This window comes from Paramormyrops kingsleyae, chromosome 13 (assembly GCF_048594095.1).
Source record: "Paramormyrops kingsleyae isolate MSU_618 chromosome 13, PKINGS_0.4, whole genome shotgun sequence".
Classification (NCBI taxonomy): domain Eukaryota; kingdom Metazoa; phylum Chordata; class Actinopteri; order Osteoglossiformes; family Mormyridae; genus Paramormyrops; species Paramormyrops kingsleyae.
In genome coordinates, this window is record NC_132809.1 from 8,721,785 (window position 1) to 8,741,578 (window position 19,794).

General features: G+C 44.4%; 1 protein-coding gene across 2 annotated transcripts in view; it reads right to left on the bottom strand.

Annotated features, from left to right (window-relative positions):
• Positions 1-19,794, bottom strand: part of LOC111848209 (carbohydrate sulfotransferase 8) — a 108,480-nt gene that overhangs the window by 34,086 nt on the left and 54,600 nt on the right. The gene's annotated exons all lie outside the window — the stretch shown is intronic.

Consider the following 19,794-nt stretch of genomic DNA (forward strand, 5'->3'; position numbering starts at 1 on the left):
TTAATTGAGCAACCCTTCTTTACAAATATTTCTGTGTCTGGTGAGATTATACAGAGCTGTGCAGTTTTGCATCCCTCCTCCACTTTAGGATAATTTTGGTGCCCAGTGAAATAGAAGCATGCTAGTATGTGTGTAGGCATGTGGGTAAGGAGGGGAGTAACTGCTATTTTTAATCTGAGTTTCATTCAGATCACTTATAAAAAGCGGAAGCGGTAGTATAACCCTGATTCTGCAAACTTGCAAAATATCTGTTATGTCACCGAGGCTTTAGCAGAGTACGGAGACATCAGCTGCATGGCACTCAACCTCCCTGGTGAGCTGGAAAACTCACCTGAATGGCCCACACAAAGTATATAATAATGAGTATAAAGAAGCCCTAAATGATATGTATGTATATATATATATATACGCATACACACACACACACACACACACACACACACACAATGTAGCAAAATTCTTCACCATGATTCTTCTCAAGGTTGATTGTTTGCTCTTTCATGTTTTGCACAGAACTACTCAGCTGAGACTTAGACAGTGAGAATTATGTCAGCTAAATTTTTTCCACGATTGTTTTGTTGTTGCCGTTGATGTGCAAAGCTGAGTAATTGAAAACAGGCCTTTCTGGACGACCCTGTGGCTTAAATGGTGGAGTTTTCACAGGCTGCTCACATAGTCGAGCTCCTTTCCTCCACTGTTAGATAAATATTGACGAACGTGAGCAGCAGATGGCCGGGAGCTGATCTGGGCCACAGTGAAGCATGTTGCATTGGCAGCATCTGGGCGCCTGTGCCCGGTGGACGGCGTTCCTGTGTTGGGCTGTGGCCCGTTTCAGTCGTCTGGAAGAGATGAAGGGGAGGACAGCGCTGATGTCCTGGCCCAGATCCCACAGCGCTCTCTCCGCCTCTGTCTGTGCTCTTAGCCCGAGAGGGCACCTCAAATCACCAGAGCAGATGGAAGGGTGAGACTGAAGGCTCACAGTGTGCCGTGTCTCTCTCTCATCACGGATATGGACCCTACACAAATGAGGCCTTTCAGATTAGAAAAATTTAGCTAGTGTGAGAAGAAGAAGAAGAAGTTCCTGTGACAGTGATAGCAGACGGAACCAGAGGGTGTGAAAATGTTTTTTTTTTCCCCCTACTTAACTAATGCAACTGTCAGTCCCGGCCATAAAATAGCAGCATAATGAACATGCTGTCTTTTGGTAGCATAACTCCGGAAGCTACGAATGTATCCGCACACAGACTGGACATGAAAGCGCTGACATCTGCACCCAAATTAACGTCCGGTTCTCTCAAGGACTAGAATCTGGACGGCATGGTATTGGGTTACAGTGGCCGGGAGTCTCCCTCATCTAATAACAGATGAAGCTCTTGCTTGTTGAGCTTTTCACTCATGGAGGCAACGGTGCCGGTGTTACAATCCACACGCGGATTCAAAGTGATTTCCCTGGATGTTGCTGATTGCTGCCATTACTTATCATGTGCTGTTACTCTTAAACCTTTGGCCATCTGTGTCCCGGAAGACACTTGGTGCAACATAGTAGCCTTTGTTGTCTGCTTTGATGGTTTTGTGCCTCAATAAATCAGTCTATCTGTGTCTGTCAGTATTAGACAACCTGAAGGGGAAACAATCAATAAAAATGTGTTTATTATAATGTTATTTCTGAGATGGAATATTTATTGTTGCTGTCAATAAACGACAAGGCCTGTTTTCTCTGTGAACGCTGTATGTTTGAGTGCACTCAGTGCATGGTGTGCCTTTGTCCTTTGTCCCTTAAGCTGGATACAGGTCCTTTGTCTTACTAAAGGACGATGTGGGTATGTTTCATGTGCTCACTGTTGGGTGCGATCGATTTCATTCACGCCTGGTGGTGCTGAGCTATTTGTTTCGTTTCTCTCAAATGCGGTGTCTTTTAGAAGCTGACAGAGCCGAATAACTTATTTCATATTATTATATAGCTGAATTTTAAATATGATTGTAATTAATACCCCACACTATAGTATTGTGGGAATTATGAGCAAAAAAGGTGCCTGCTAAAATGTCAACTTAGCAATTACCTCATGGGAGTTTTATTTACATAAAAATGTTCTGAGGGCAGAATGAAAAATGATTGGTTCAGAGAGATAACCAATCAGATCTTGGTCAGATTTCAGACCAACCAATGTCTTGGTCCCACCTCCTCTAGTTGCTTGGACCCACCTTCTCTGTAATGTAATTTATCTTTCTGAACATTTAGTAATTAAGGAATAAAAAGGATCTCGAAAGCATGTGCTTCCATACAGGTGTAGTAATTAAGTAATTAATGTTACAACTTGTTTTTCTTGTGTATAAAACTGTTCTGAGGAGTCTGTAATACATCATGTCAGAGAGAAGGTTATTCTTCAGTCAGTGGTATGAACAGGCAGTTTCATCATTATTAATCGGTTGAGAACTTAATAGAGAGGGATACTGTGGTTGCATGGTAGTGTATAAACTCCCTATTGAACCCAAAATATGCAATTTTGTGAATAACGTGGGGGAAGGAACAGGCAGTGGTCTCACTGGGAGAAAGTCATATGGTTAAATGAGTCATACTTCACCCTGTTCTCTGTACGCAGATGAGTAAGTGTGTGGTGTGTTTTAAACGAAGCCTGCCGGCTCGAGTGCATGTGGCCCACAGTGTTCTGGCGACTCTGACGTGGTGTGGGGCATGTTCTCCTGGCATGATTTAGGTCCACTCAGTGCCTGATAGAGCAGGGTCAGGGCCAGAAAACACCAAGCTGTTCTGCATGATCATCTTCCTCCTAAAGCAAGATGTTACTTTCCTGAGTATATTCCTCCAGTGCACTGGTGACCCAGGGCACACAGGGCAGCTGTGGTCACGATATGGATGTCCTGGTCCTGGAGAGCTGCTGTCCAGTAAGCTACCTGGCTTCTGATGAGCCACACCTGTTCCTGGTATTTAGCTGACAATAGGTGTGGGTCATTAGAAGCCATGTAAGATAGAAAACCTACTGGACAGTAGCTCTCTAGGACCGGAGTTAGAGACCCCTGTTGTACACCATATGCCATGGTCATCACGGGGACCAGGTCTCGACATCGGAGAGCAGCACCTCGGACAGTGTTCCCCATCAACAGAACATTGAAATTCTTGGTGTTGCATCTTTTCACTAGAGTTCCAAACACATCTCTGCCGGCCAACAATGGGGCTGATCTGGAGGTGTTTCTCAGTTACACTCATTGGTAAGAATAAAAATGGTCTAACTGCCAATGCTCCCATGTGATACGCAGATGCTGTGTTACCGTAATAACCGCAACAGAGACTCCTATGAAAACCGATATCTCTTCAACAGTGTTATAATGGACAAATCAGGCTGCAGAAATATACACTGCATGAATACATCAGTTATTTGTGATTATTCTGTAGCTTTAACTTAAGCAAAGTGCTTTTGCATAATTCAGGATAATCCCTTCAGAGTTATCATCTTGGAATGGTAACCACTTTTGGTGTGATGTGGTGTGACTTCAGGCAATGATTCTCGCTGGAAGGCATGCTATTTTAGTTTGGGAACGTACGCTGGTTAAAACCAGGCTATTGACTCAGGAGGCAATGATATTATTGACATGTCTGACATTGTGGTCTTCTCTGTGCTCAGAATAAGCTCAGCCTCACTGTTTAGGGTTTTCACAGACTAGCCACCACGCTCCCGTGAATCATAATCAGGTATCTGAATGAAAAACACCTCAAAAATACAAAACTCTGATGGGAGACTCCCATCTGGGCGACTTGAACACGGATGTGAGCAGCTAATAGACCGTTTGCTTGTTGATGAAATCAATTATTCGGTTTCATATTGCTTGGAGACCTGATGGCACTGGGCACTAAATCACACTGACCGCATGGGAATAAATCATATCTCGTATGGTTTTTTTCCTCCTTCTCTGGGATAACGTGGGAGATTGTGCTCCGTAGCGGAAGTAGTGGGGTTCTTTAGCTTGCAGAGATGGGAAGAGGATGGCCAGCCTGAAGCTCTCAGCTCCTGTCTGCACTTCACTCAACGCCTTCCCTTACTGGCTGTCATCTAAAGAAGTCCTGTACAGGTGGCTTTGGGTTCAAGTCCTAATTTTTTCTCTTCTCTTTAAATTTCTAACCTCTGGGTCTCTTCCACCTTTTTTTGTACCGGAGGGGATATGATATCGCCTGGGGTCGAATCCTATTACAGTTGATCTCACAATTCCCACGCTGTGCTGTAAACAAAGCGGGCTGCCTCGTGCTTTGCCAAGCGCTAGCCAGAATGGTTGTTTTGTGCGCCCGGTGGCAGGCGTCGTACGCCGAACTCCCGCCCTGGCAGCAGGTGGTATGGTGCTTAACGATCTATCACATCAAAAATCCCGGGGAAGGGGGCTACTCTTTAGCCGAGATACTTGACTTGAATTTCCTCTGTAAATGTCAGGCTGCATATAATATGTGAAACTAAGCTAAATTGGTCGATTCAGACACGTTCCTGCAAGCAAATAAATAATAATACTATTGTGTTACTAATAATATTTCCCTATAAAAAGGCCAATGAAAGCCTACTGTTGGACTGGCTTTCCATAAACCAAGCGTATTAAATTCCACTTGGCACCGTGAAAACGGGAACAGCTGATTCGATTTGTCCGAGATAACGGTTAACATGGGGGTGGTGGGTAGCTTCACCGTGTCTCAGCAATGCCATTTGAACAGGAGTAAATCCCCTCGTCTGGGGAAAGTTTCAGCCTGAGCCGGAGTGGCGGGTGCGTTACTGCGAGAATCACGCGGCGGTAACAGAGTAACTCTGGGACGCTCCAAACGGACTTGCTCGCATACTGATACCTCATGACACCATTGGCTCCCAGCAGATCAATACACCCAGTGCTGGGGTGACTTATCTGGAAGGAGGTTCTCCCACACCACACCTTTTGCCCCCTTGCTTGGAGGCAAAGGACAGGCCTTACATTAAATATTAATTCTTTAAAGGCAGCAGAGAGAATCTATTCGTCAGAACCATTAAAAATTCTTATGTCAGTACAGATTTGTCTTAGGATAAAAAGCTGAAAATATAGCTTTATCTAACTATTTCTCACCCCTAGGAACCAAACACAAGCTACAAAGGATTTGACTCATAACCGAAAAAACTTTAATAGATGAAAACTGTCAGAGTGATAACTTCCAACCTCATTCATCCGCATGTTGTAGACTGTTAAATACAGGCTGGCCTTACACAAAATAAAAATTAATTAAACAAAGTAGTCCGTGTGAAAAATAGGTTTACAGCATGAAATAGAGGCACACTCCAGAGGTTTCACACAATGCCTCACAGCCGGAGGCTCTAAGGCAATGGTTTGGGCAATCTCCTTTTCTTGTGTGTTCCACACATATATTTTGGTACAGAAGTGGAGGGGTTCATTTGTATTACAGACACATCCTCCCCCAGAAGCGATTAAAAAAAAAACATTGGCCTGTCTGCTGAATGCCTGGGGGACCTCGGGGGAGCATCGGATCAAAGCTGTGCTTATTTATGGAGAATAATAAGCCTAATTGGGAACTTTGCGGGCCGATTGATCCGCAATCGAATGCGGACCGGCCCTCTCGCTGCCAAGTCATGGACGGCGAGGGGAGTGGGAGACCGGAGCCCAGGGCAGGGCCTTTGGCTGAGAAACCTCGCCCCAGAAGTCGACATTGTGCTCAGTCACGTCTTTTTTTTTCCCTGCAATTTATGCAGCTAATTCTATTTTTAGAGATTTTTTAAAAATAGCTTGATATTAAATAATGGGCCAGCTGTAGTTATGCTGGGTTTGAACCAGCAGTTTTCTGGTCTCAAAGTCAGAAAGGTCAGACACGGCACCTGCTGAGACAATATCGCTGTCAAGGTCCTTCAAAGGAATACCGTTACTAGATGGTCGAGACGTCAGGATGCTTTACAGCCTGCTAGAATCGCCACTTTGCTTGCAAAGACATACATGCATCTTTACATGCTATCCATAGACTTAAGCATTATGAAGTATTTTCACTAGAGCCTAATGGAATTAAAAGGTTCTGACATATGAAGCTCATGCTCCCTGCATTGTGCCATAAACATTTTTTGTTTTTGAAAAAAGTTTTTCCTCCTTTTCCTTCTATTTACATTATACAAATGAGTAACCTTTAAGTCTGAAATGTCACTTTCAGCAACTGCTCATCTAATTGGGATTACGTGCATCCATGCATCAAGTTCCCTTTCCTGTCGCAGGGAGCACTGGGTATAAGTACATGGCTATCTCAGGGCGTTAAAGGTCACGGATGCACCTTATGAGCATGTCTCTGGACTTGGAGGAAACCTCGGTAGCTCGGGGAGGGAATGTTCTGTGTAATCTGACCTCACTTGACCCGGTGTCCTGCTGGACCTCTGCAACAAATCAAAAAATCTTGCATTGCTAATCCTACCAACATATGAACTCTTAGAATAAGCAAGATCATTCTGGTTCTTTTGTATGTTGTTCCCGTGATTGAATGCATATCCCCCTTAAAAATGAAGTTGCTGGGGTGGATTAGTGCTTTTCACAATGGCCTCGTACGTTTACGGCTGTGATTTCAAATCCTGCCCTGCAGTTTGCTTGTAGTTCCCACGTTAGTCTGGCTTTCCTTTGAGTTGGGGGACCTTCCCATAGTGTGCAATTCAGGCTGCATGTATGTGCCGTGTGATGGACTGATATCCCATCCAGATTGTTCCCTTGCATTGCGTGCTGCACTCTGCACAAGACTGCACAGGATAAATGCTTTTGGAACATGGCTGGATCCATGGACAGACACAGAAATTGCCGTTAGTCTATCATCATGACAGGTTGATCAGAGTCACTCTTATGGACTCACGTTTCCAGGGAGAGCCCCGGAACTCACTCTGCCCTCTTTGTTGAATAATTATCTTCTCCAGAGTATGGAAAAGTGTGGCTTTGGATAGTAAATCTTTTTTTATTTCTAGTTTAATTAGGTGGCACTTTGGGTTGCTGGCAGAAAGAGTGTCTTCTGTCTGTGGATCACGATAACTGCTCAGAGTCGTACCAGTGAGCCATGATGTCTTTGGAATACATTACAGGCCTGGGCAGCGGGTCTGATACGTCTCACTTCTGTTTAATTGCACATTTGGCATTACTGCTGTCCCCTGCCTCTCGTACGGACACCTGTTATCGGATGTCCGACCTATTTATCTGGTGCCTGCGGTAACGGAGAGGAGTGACCGGACTGCAGAAATCTGCCTGGAAACGGGAGACCGCTCTGGGCAGTGTCTCTTTGAAATGAAGCCCATCTGATCTGCACTTAGAAGTCCGGAGATACATGCAGCAGGAGAGTGGCCCCTCTGAAGTGACAGGTGATACCGGGGGTGGGGGGCGGGGCACAGAATGTCAATGGGCCCCCTTGTGTTCCCATCGCTGACTTTGAGTGGCTTCACAGTCCTGCTGCTGCCACGGTAACCTTTATGCCGGTATGGACTGCAAAAGTAACTGGGAGAGAGTTTTAGAGACGGCACAACAAAGGCTGAAAAGCAGGCCAAGCGCCAAAAAAACGGAGCAAGACTGAAATGGGGCAGCCGTTTGTAATGTTCGCAGGGGGCTGAGACCCTTTCAGCATAGGCGTAAATTATTAGCCCCCAAATTATCAAAACCAGCCAATACAACACCCTGGACCCCCTTAAATGAGTGGAGACCTCAACCCCCGAATGCTCAACCCAAAGATATGCCCTCGCCTTTCAGTATGTTGAGGGTTTTAGTCCGCAGTTTTAAAGGTTTTATTATTGTGATAGTCAAGCTAATTGCCTAATTTCACAGATGTCACTACTGGTGCACATGGTTCATAAATCCGAATGAGCAAAAAATAAAATATATATATATATATATAAATAAATAAATATTTAACTTATTCAACGTTGCCTTTAAAAATTCTGTTCTTTTTCAGAAATGACATTACATTCATTGGAGCATGTATACCATTCTAGAGATTTATTTCTCAAACAAATTTTAGCACTTAACTTAAGGTCGTTGTGTGTCGTTATGCCTAAATACACCTTTTTATTTGCCCACCAAGTCTGATGCTCTCAGCTGGAAAATAAAACCACTTTATGAAACTGTTGTTTATTTTTTTTTATTTTGATTCTGTGAAAAAATAGCTTGTTATTCCACAAACGCTTAACAGCCTGCTGGTCCACCATAAAAATGATTTTTAAGTCTGCGGTACATAGCGATCTCACTTTTCTTACCAACAACTATAAATAAATAAAATCATTATTTTTCTGCACGTTTCTGATGCTGTTTTAGAGTTTCTCCTAAATGGAGAAAGCCATGAACATCTAGTAATTTAATGTGTTCCTTGGTTTCAGACCAGAAATATACATCATTTACTGTTTATTTTGTGAGTAGTAGGTAGGCATTTTCATGTTCTGTTTCCTGACCTGTGGAACAGACCTGGTCATTGTCAATTGAATACAAATTCTAGAGAGAATATTGGCTTTTCTGTTTTTTAGTGCCAATGATTCTCTGTGAATAGAAGATGAGATACTGGAATGTTCATGGAGAGCTAACTTTATCAGCATATTGCCTAGTTTTTGCACTGCTTTGTACTGTGCTGGGCTACCTGGATTACTGTCTGTATCTTTAGTCTCATTGAGTGGCTGAGTAAGCAAGCATTCCAACGCACTTGTTGCACATGGCCAATGAAGATCCTAAATCTCGAATGCTCTTCTTAAAGTCAAGGTGACAGTAAAGAAGTGCTGTAAAGAGATGAACATACTGAATGATAGAAACAATCCAGAAATGCAGTGGGGGCCATATTCAGAGCGCATGCATTGTTACTCCCCTTTACATTACAATGCAAATAGGACCGTAAATGTCTCCCTTTAGTGTAGGAGGGTGAGATTATTCCGGAAAACTCTTTCTTCGCGGTAAATGCGATACCACTTCCTTTTGATGCACAGGATGTGGACTGGTAACAATATTAACAATGCTGGTTTTCGGGTTAATGCCCCCCTTTTGGCTGATGCTACTCGGCTCCTGAAGAGAGCTTCAGCACAGAAAAACAGGTTTTGTGTGTGTGTGTGTGTGTGTGTGTGTGTGCGTGAAGCGGGCCACACGCAGATACTGCTCTGGCAGCGATATGTGCTTTTCCCAGTCAGCCGCCCCTGCTGGTGTTTGTTCTTGGACACGCTGCTCTCTGCTGACTCAAAGCTTTGCACCATGGGATCGCTCTGCCGTTCGCTGTTTGCACTTTTCAAGCCATCTGTGTCGACTTTTACCTGGTGCCTCTCCGGGTCGGTACGGCGTGAAAGCGTTGTGGCGGCTCTTTGCGACCGGTGACGCTGATTTGCACAGCTCAGCACCATTAGGCTGAGAAGTAATTCAGTTGTACGTAAAAAAAATCCTTTTGACCTTGTTAAAATCTACGTACAGTAGTTTATAATTTCCTCCCCGCACAGTGCTTTTCTGGGTAGCATTGTCACGTCAGAACTCCAGGGTCGAGTTTAAATTGTGCCTCCATTCTGTGTTTGTTGCTCTTGCATATTCTCCCTACTGTATGTTTACATGATTTCCTTCCCTTGCCTGGTGTCTCTAAATTGCCCTTAATGTGTGTGAGTGGGGGCCCTATGATGAACTGGCATCCCACCCCGGCTGTCCTCTGCCCCGCGCCCTGTGCTGGGTTAGTGGTTATGGAAAATGGATGGATTCCTTTTTTAATCTTAGCTAAATGCAACTTAAATGGAAAGACAAGAACTGGGCAAAATTTAATACTACGTTCAGCAAAATTCCGTGAGTTTTACAATGGAAATTATAGCTTCTATCAGCACTGTAAGTGAATCTGGAAAACACAACAGCAAAAATAGTTCAGTAAAAATATACTTGTCATTTCGCGCTGCTGTAAAACTTTCAGAAAGTTTGCAAAAGGGCAAAAACAGTTGATCCTGTGCTGGTCTCTTTGGCCATATAGCCATAAACAAAGCGATGGGAGTGAAACAGTCAAAGTCGCCGAGGACATTGCTAACATGGACTGTGGTGACCGCTGCCAGGGAACATGGGTGGGTAACACGGGGACGCTGCCATTTTTAGGGGGGAATCTATGAACAGACTTTCTGCTGACATCATAAAGTGCAGCTTTATAAGGAGGGTGACAAACGCCCCGTGCTGCCAGAATAAAGCCTGGCATCATTTCCTGATTTGTTTTATGAGTTGCACCACGTGCCTGATTCTCATAATGACACCTTCTTACATTGTTAAGGTGTCACTCTCTACACTGACCATTTGGGGTTACAGTAACTATGACGACGATGGAGCAGGTCGTTGGGGGTGTTCCCGGGTTGACAAGACCCCACCACTGCATCTTTATCATTTTACTATTTATTACGATAATTCATGTCTCTAATGCACCCCAATCAAACTGTAATGTGTCCCCTTAGCTGTCGTGCTACCGCCAGAGAGGCCAACATGCCACTTTTCTAGGTTGCAGTTAGCGGGACTCTCTTTATGGAATTGCGTAAAAACATTTATGGTCAACAGTATAAATGACCTAAGCCTGAAAGATTAATCCTAATCTTGAACTGCAGGATGGATTGAAATTCATTATATGAGAGGTAATAAATGACCATATGGGACTTAGTCGTACACATTGGCCAGAAGCACACAGGGTTATGGCTTAATCCGTAAATCCCAACCGTGCCCTTGCTATGCTGTTATCATTGTTGCTAAAGCTTATATATATATATGTGTGTGTGTGTGTGTGTGTGTGTATATTATGAGCCCACACAAAGAGCCTGGCTCAGACAAGATAAGGTTTTATTTAAATAGAAAGAGTTTGACTTTCTTCATAATGAGCACAAAGAACCTCATTTAATTTGTCGCTTTTGAGAAGCCAAATGTTTGACAGAAGGGAAATAAATAAGGGATAGAGGATGGAGCGTTTCTTCAGGCTCCGACTTGAAGGCCACCTAAGTGTTCCATGCGTCTTGTGGACTGAGAAGCGCTTTCTGGGCGCCTGCCACGCCTGGCAGCCCGTCACCGGCTCCACGGAAGCCCTCAGCCGCCCTTTCCTCCATGAGTCGGGAGGCCGGGCATCACTGGCTGAGGGATTGTGGGAGCTGAGGGAGGGGGGAGGGGGGCATTTAGTGGCAGCGGCTTCTAACCCTTAGTAATGAAACTCTGGAAATATCCTCAATGATTTTTCACACCCATGTCGTATAAGACTATGGCCTTCTATTCTATCTCTTCCTAAACCCGGCATGTAGGGACTAGGAGGGATGGCAGTTCGGTTCTGTGACGGTAGATGGACTGTTACAGCGATCCGAAGCGTTTGCATGTTTATACATCTGACAGTGTCTGTCTGTAGCCTAATCATGCAGGATGGCCGTTAACACGTACGGATGTGCCTTGGTATCATTTCCCGCACACCTGAGGGACAGCGAGCATCCTAAAACTCAGGTGGGCCCCGGAGCCACCATGCCGATTGAAACCATGTGTGACTGCAGAGCTCATAATTCATGTCTGCAATCTTTCCCATGGGAAGGTGATGCTGAACCCTTTAACTCAGTTGGGGAATTGGGGACTACGATCTTGTTTGTTCAAGCCCGGACTTCATCTAAGTGTTATTATTGGGACCCGAAAACGCGGAAACAGGACATAAACGTCTAATCAATTCATGATGGTGGTTAAATTGAATGCATAAGAAGCCAGATCTCCCAGATGGTGGAGGAAACACGGGGCTTCTGCTCCTATAGCATTTCTCGATGCAGAAGTTTGAGAGATTTTCCTGTTGCCTAGGTTTTATGGGTCTTCCAGGGGATTTAGCAGATGTGGTGATTAATAAGAAGCCTTACGCTCCACCCCCCTGCCGTGCTCTTATTCCATATGGCTGGAACTCCTGAGCCCTATTCCCCCACATCAGCCCCGCTGAGACACCGTCACCTGACTCTGACAAAGCAGGATTAATATGGGCCCTGGTCCGCTTTGTAGCGACAAGCTTGTGATATGCTGTCAGCGAAGACGCAGCCGGTCGGGAGGAGGATGAGGCGGAGCCACTTGGAGCGTCCTGATTGGGTGTCGAATTGCGGCCGCCTCCCGCTCATAGTGTGCTGGCTGATATGAGTTACAGCTCACCGACGGTCTGTAGCTCCACTGTCTGCCGCTGAACGTCTGCCGATGCTTTACTGTAGATAAGTCCCCCCACCGCTTGTGAACCTGGTCCTGAAGGCAACTTGTTTATGAGGTCCACTGACTCACGTTGTCCCACTTCCTGTCCCAACAGTAAACTTTGCAATTTTGCTTTGATCCTGGTCCTGAATACATTGAGTGCAGCCCAAGGCTTCTCCCAGAATCCCTAGCTCTACTGCAGCTGGCTCCTGACTACAAAACTGTTTCACATCGGCTGTGATACGTGCTTTGTGTACCAGAGGGCTGAGGAGCCGAGTCAGCAGCAAATGGTAAGACCCATAACATTCTGCAGAGCAAAAGGTGCTGCCCTTATATTCACCCTTATTTGAGATATTAATTTATTTTATTGGTCATGACTGCAGAGCATCTATGAGGGTTATTTGCTGTGAATCACCCTTTTCCATACATACTTCACTGCCCCTTTGGTATGTCATATATTTCGTATGAAACACTTACGAATGGTAATCGATGTTAGGGCTTGTGTATTTCAGAAAAAGCTGGATTATGAGGATCTCTGGGGAAACGTGCACCAGCACTGACTTTGAGAAATGTTAATTATGTGCCGTGCGCTCATGCGTGCAACACGTGTTTACTTAGAGAAGGCCCGTGAATGCCGTCCTCTTTCACACCTCCTCGGAATGAGCACGAGGAAAATCGCCGTCCTAATTTCTCACAGCTTCCCATGCTTCTTAAAGGGTGCCCTATAAATTTGTTGAAATAGAAGGAGACAAAAAAAATTAATGTTGAAGGGGAGTGTGTATTGGAAAAAATATTTGAAATGTTTTTTTTTTTTTTTTCTCTCTCTCCAGAGGTGGCCCAGTAGGGTCATACTGAACACTGGAGGAAAGGTGACGGGTTGTTCAGTAGGGGACCGTGGGAGGGGGCAGGCACATTGTATGTAGTGTGAAGGAGCCAAGAGCATTGTAGCACCATGCATTTATCAGTGGAATTACTCTTATTAGCTGGAGAAGAATCGTTTGAGTCATTATCCACAGGAAATGAGCCTAGTCTTCGGCAGACAGAACTACAATTCATATGAGTTGTAGTTCAGTTACATATTTTTACTGGCACTGACAGCACAGGAAAACAAGAAACCCAGGCGTCTCTCAGTCTTACTGGAATGGTGTACCATCAGCAGTTCAGACATGCCTCCATGTCGTTAACTTTCCCCTCCGTGTGTAACGTCTGCAATTAGTCTTGACTCATTGAGGCACCTCAGAGACATTATTTCATTGAAGGATGTCAGGGTGAAATTAAAGCAAAGCCCACGTTCACGCTTTAATTTCGGGTTATCCTCGCTCTGAACTCTTCCGTCTGACCTGCCTTCCGGTAACATTTGAATATTCGTTCTGTGGGGGAAGAGGAATGGGAGAAGTGACATTCAGAGCGCCCGGGGCAAGAGAAGGAAACGGGGGCAGAATTAATATTATTCAATCGTAGCTGCCTTAATTTTTGTTACTCTACATTCATGAGGCTGGAAATGTGACCCCCAGACCAGTCAAAATATCACCTGGCTGCATAGAAAGACGTGCCAGTTATCCCATCGGCCCCAGCTCTGCACTTGGCTCTTTCACGCTATTAGTTATGCACTGATGTATTGACTTTGTATACATCCTGTGCATCAACTGCCCCCTGGGGTGTTTAGTGTTCAGAATCACGGGCATGAACACAAGTACTGTACGTTAAGTCTGTTAAGCACAGTCAGCTCAGCCACCCTGTCCAAGCACAATCCTAGTTGAGATCTGAGTAAAGCATGCATTTGGTCTGTGATACTGCTGGCTTCTGTACAACCAACCAGTGTCCAGCTGGGAATCGTATTCATTGAGCCAGTTCTGCTAGGAAGGGATTATTCTTAAATATATGCATGTACTTGTAATCGTCCCAAATCCCATGTTAGCAAATTATGACTACTCGTACATTGATCATATCATAACTGGGGACCCACAGCATTTTGATTATACAGAAGCTGACTTGTGTTCATCTTCTATTCATTTGGCAATACAGACGCTCCTCTACTTACGAATGAGATATGTTCTGAACAGCTGTTCATAACTTGAAATTCAACATCATTTTAAGGCTATACGCAAGTACTACACTGGTGCGCAGTGGGAGTAGCAGCCAGAAGTAGTGCGCAGAAACAAAAATTGATTTTGCGGACAGGAAACGAGAGCCCAATGAACATATGTTTGAAAGTTTGTAAGTTGAAAGTTCGTAAGTAGAGGAGCGTCTGTATTTACTAATTGTTGACATCCCAAATATCCTTCCTTCCATTCGTCTTCTATCTGCTTTATTTGAGGAGGGTCTGGAACCTTCACGAGATGCCATGTTAAATATTTGTTTCTTAAAATAATTTAACTCAGGCCGGTGTGAGAGAAGCATCACTGTACTTGTGATCCGCATGTTGTATCACATGACATGACATGGCATAGTGCCCCTATCCCTAAGAAATCAGCAGCTTCTCACTTCTCTAAATCTCCACACGTCTGGGCTCAGGCTCTGTGTGATTTTGTCTCCCCCCACAGTCCCGGCTGGGGTTGGAGGGCTTATTTTAGCAAATGTTCCCTCCAGAGATCTTTAACCCACATTTGTCAGTGGCAGACATGAGCAGTAAGACGACGGCCTTGTACACACATGAACATAATTTCTCTCTCTCTCTCTCTCTCTCTCACACACACACACACGCACACACACACACAGGTTTGTAATTATATCTTCGTGGGGACTCTCCATTTATTTCTGTGGGGGAAAACTCTAATCCCAACATGATGACCTCTTAACCCCTACCCAGCCCTAACCCTAACCATAATACAAGACGTTTGGCATTTTTAGTTTTTTGGCTTTATTCACAGATTTTTGTGTGGACCATTGAAAATTTGGTCCCCACAATGTAATATCAACATAATACAGACACACACACACACACACAGCTCTGCGGTATTTACTGTACATGGTGTCATCTTAACATCTCCCCATCTGTAAGTGGTCAACACCAAGCAGATGTCATGTTTGCATGATGAATAAAGCTATTCGGTGGCAGATAGACTGAATCCCCCGGTTCTTGCAGCATCTCCGAGAGCCTTGAGATTAAGTGCTTCCCCTGACAAGGGCGTCTCTTCCATTAATCTCCCCCTCCCAACTTCACATGAGGCAGCAGGTTCCAGAAACCCAACACAGGCATCACAGCATGTTATGCTAATGGCCTCAGAATGCCAGTGACCAGCCAAAAAAGCGTAATTAGGTACTGAAATAGTGTCCCATTGTACAGACATATGAACAGATTAGTGTCAGTGATGGGCGCTGTCTGTGTGAGGCGGGTCATAAATTAGGTGGGACTTGCTTTTGGGGACTTTTTTAATGGAAGCCACATACTGTAGCTTGACCGAATGGCCAGATGCGTATTAGCATGCAAAACCCATCATCGCAAACGGCGAGGCTGCCGACATCCTCCAGCAGAACAGACCTGGATAAACAGCGAAAAATGTTTAATCTGTTGTTTAGCATCACTGCACACCGCTTATTGAATGTTTCCGTTTAATGAAATGCTCATTAAAAATATAAACAGGTTTATGATGGAGGAAATTGAATTTCTTAAGATATAAGATAACAGAAGAGCCACACTGGTGGCCTGCAGACACGTCAGTGTCTCGGGGGCTGGGGGGACAAACGCAGAGGTGCGGATCCTTCGGACATGGCCCGGATTTATTCCGATTTCCCGCCCGACCAAAGGGGAAATGGGCCTTCATTTATTCACGTGGCATAAGACAGAGAGCCGAACTGCAGACCGTCACCCTGGTCGGGCTGATGGCTTGGATGAAATTAAATGAAATGAAATGTACAGTCTGAGTACAGATATTTTAGGGGTTCCACTGAAATAAAGGTAGCTGAAAGACCTCAGTGTGTATGTTGATGCTTCCATGTCCCACTCTTGCCAGTGTGGGGAAGCAATAAAAAGGCCAATAGGATGTTGGGTTACATCTCTAGGTGTGTGGAGTTTAGAGTTAAGTCAAGGGAGGTGATGCTACGATTATATAATTCCTTGGTAAGACCCCACCTTGAATATTGTGTGCAGGTTTGGTCACCATACCTTAAGAAGGACATTGCTGCCTTAGAAAGGGTCCAGCATAGGGCTACAAGAATGATTCCTGGTCTTAGAGGAATGTCTTATGAGGAGAGTTTAGCTGAGCTGAATCTGTTTAGCCTTGAGCAAAGGAGACTGAGGGGGGACATGATCCAGGTCTATAAGATTCTAACGGGTCTGGATGCTGTTCAGCCAAATGGCTATTTCAATATTAGTTTAAATACTAGAACTCGTGGCCATAGGTGGAAATTAGCAGGAGAACATTTTAAAATGAATTTGAGGAAGCACTTCTTTACACAGCGTGTAGTCAGAGTATGGAATAGTCTTCCTGTTAGTGTAGCGCAAGCTAAAACCCTGGGTTCCTTTAAATTACAGTTAGATAACATTTTAACAACTCTGAGCTATTAGTTAAGTTCTCCCCAAATAAGCTTGATGAGTCAAATGGGCTCCTCTCGTTTGTAAATTTCTTATGTTCTAATGTCTGTCAGAAGGCATGCAGAGGGGTGGGGCAGTGATATTTGTCAATTCTCGGGGGGCATTGGTTAAGCATGCGATCCACAGCCACGTCTCTAGGAGAGGTCGGTTTTATTTGTATTAGGATAAATGACTTCATTAAAGAGATAATATTAAAATAAAACAGGGTAGCCCCCCCCCGTGACGCAGTCACACATCCCAATAGGACGCTAAAGCAGCCTGGGTGGCGGGGGCCCTACCTCTACCATCTCTGTCAAAACGCTCTCCAAATTTATTCCCCATTGTTTGAAATCACTGGAACAGACAGAGCCTTATTCTGAGTCTTTCAATGGGCCATTAACTGCAGCGTACATCTCTCACAAAGAGAATTTTACCTTCCAGAGAACATTCTCTGTACAAATAATAGGTCTAACCAGTCGCAAATGTCAGGATTTTTTTTTTTGTTTGCCGTTCAGTTGAATGTGGAGCTGTTCATGCAAATAAAGTTTATTTTTCCCAATATATCGAGTCATAAAATAATGTGCCTGGTTTATTTAAATTTCTGCTGCATTGTTATTTATTTTGCATGATACGTACTGATGTGTGCAAAGCCTTGTAAAATATATGTATGTTCAAGCAAAGTATAATTTCCAGTAATACGGTGCCATGATGCCTATACTCTGTACTTTGTGATGCAAGACATTTGTTTGTTTTAATTATTTTGTTAGATTAATTAATATGAATGATTGAGGCTGCTTGTAAATTGATTTTGCCCAGGATTTGTCCAAATGTGAGAGTTTTGTGGCACATGATCACCAGGAGACATCATACTATACACTACACTCTTAACTGAGAATTGGCACCCTTGAAACCTATGAGCTTTAAGAGGTGCTTGATACGATGGGCCATCTGAGGGTTGTGATTGGCTGGGAACAAAAGTTGTTGTTCGAGGTGTTTTGCAGTGGACCTCCCTGTTGGAGACGGAATGGGTTTAATTAAAGGGGCTGATTTATACAACACCGCCTGAGCAACATTAAAAAAAAATGTTCGTGCAGGCAGCATATTTTAGATTGCATGTAATTATGCGTAACGTTTTTTATTTGCTTAGCACTGGGCCTTATTTAGAGTGGCTGATGTGTATACCCTTTATGTGGCCAGCCAAGCTCAATGATTCACATAGGTGAAAAATGCCTTAGAGGAAAATGAATCCTTGATTTTAGGTTTTTTTTAACATCATTAATCCTTCTCAGACAGAAAGGCTTCTTCACTCTGCATGTGGAATAATGGGGAACTGCACATGCGTTACAGCTATTATGGAGGAAAACGTGATTCCCCCCCCCCCGATCTCATCAGCATTTGATTTTCAAAGCTGGTATTAACAACCAGAGCTTGATATATTTTAAGTGCAGCAACTGTTTGTTCAACGACTCTTTGGCGTGGATGAGATTCAAGTCCGGGAACGAGAGGCTCGCAGATAGAGCTAACTGGCTGGTATCGAGCCCTGGGTTTATGCCAGAGACCTGGGAAATGCCAACTTTGGGTGTCACACTGCCAGCAAATTCACCTGCATGCTGTTACTGCTTCTGTGGGAGGCAGAAGTGACAGGCCCATCCAGATTCACCTCCATCTCCAGGATCCCTGTTCTGCTGGACATCTGCACATGGAACAGACCCAGAAGGTGAAACTGACTTCTTGGGTGACTTGGGAAACCCAGTTTCAGAACACTGGATAATTATGGGGCAATCTTGTAATTCATAAATTTAGGATGGTTGGTGTTTATTTAAGGTTCTCAGGAAAAGTGTTTTGTTCAGAACAACAACAGTATGTGTGAAGACAAGGCTGGAATTCACGTTAAAATCCAAAAATCCATTTGAACCCAACTGTGTTGCTAGTTATTCTGAGCAGACAGAATGAGAGTCTGTTTCAGTGATATGGACTGTGGATAAATGGAGTGTCATGGTCCAGACAAATGAAGATGTGGGCAACCTGGATAACATCAGAAGCACCTTCCAGTTCTTGTGCCTGAACAGACAGGGCCAGATGGAGATGCCTTTCATCAATGGGTACGACCGCCGGTCTTAGACAATATCGAAGGTATGACCCTCGACTGTCAGACAGCAACCATTAATGAGGCACCATGTCCAACAACAAGCCCTTCTAGAAACCACAGAATGCTTTTAATTGACCGCAACGCTGATTTAGGTGACACATGAGCAGGATGAGATGGACAATTAAGGGTGTTGACTGTCTCTATATTGGATTGGACATGTAACGGGAACGGGGTGCAGGTAAATCTAATCAATAAACTAACCATATCCTGCGTGCAGAGTTCATTTAGTACATATCGGTAAATTGATAAAAAGGGTTTGGGTGACTTGATAAAATACGACCAAGCCAAGGCAGCTGCTGTCTCCTATTTAATGATGGTCGGGAGAGTAACGAAGGTCGGGGGGGTAACAATGGGAACACCTGACACTTTTTTGGACCATGTAGAGAAACAAACAGCCTTCACCCCATATTGTTTCAAAGGGATCCATCAGAATATAGGCCGTCTGCCCTGCGTTGTTTGCGGGACACTGAGATCTACGTCTTCTTAGATAGGAGATGCTGTTTAACAAACTCCACACCCCTGACAGGAAAGCCGTAGGGTCAAGTATGTGCAGCATGCTGAATCCAGAGGCGTAATGGAGGGAAGCGCGTGGTGTTTGTGTGCAGCCGGGGGAGGGGGGGTGTCACGGGGGAGGACAGCTCTGTGTTTACGCTGATGGGAGCAGATGAATGTTTAGCTCAACATGTCCCCTTAAACCACGATGGCGGAGACGTTTCAGCTTTGTTCTTCAGAGTGTTTTTCTGTAGTGTGAATGCTGATTCTGAGCACAGTCCAAACCATGTTTAACAAAAAAAAAAAAAAACATTTTCTCTTCCCACTTTACCCTTCCAGCTGTAAACAATGGTGACAGTTCAAAGAGTCTTCACACTGACTCCAGTACTGTCCAAACAGCGGTTAAATGAATCTATAGTTGGAGCCAAGCTTGGGCTGACCTTAAGCCTACTGGTTTCACGCTGGATGTGCAGAGCAGCGTTTACTCCCTGTG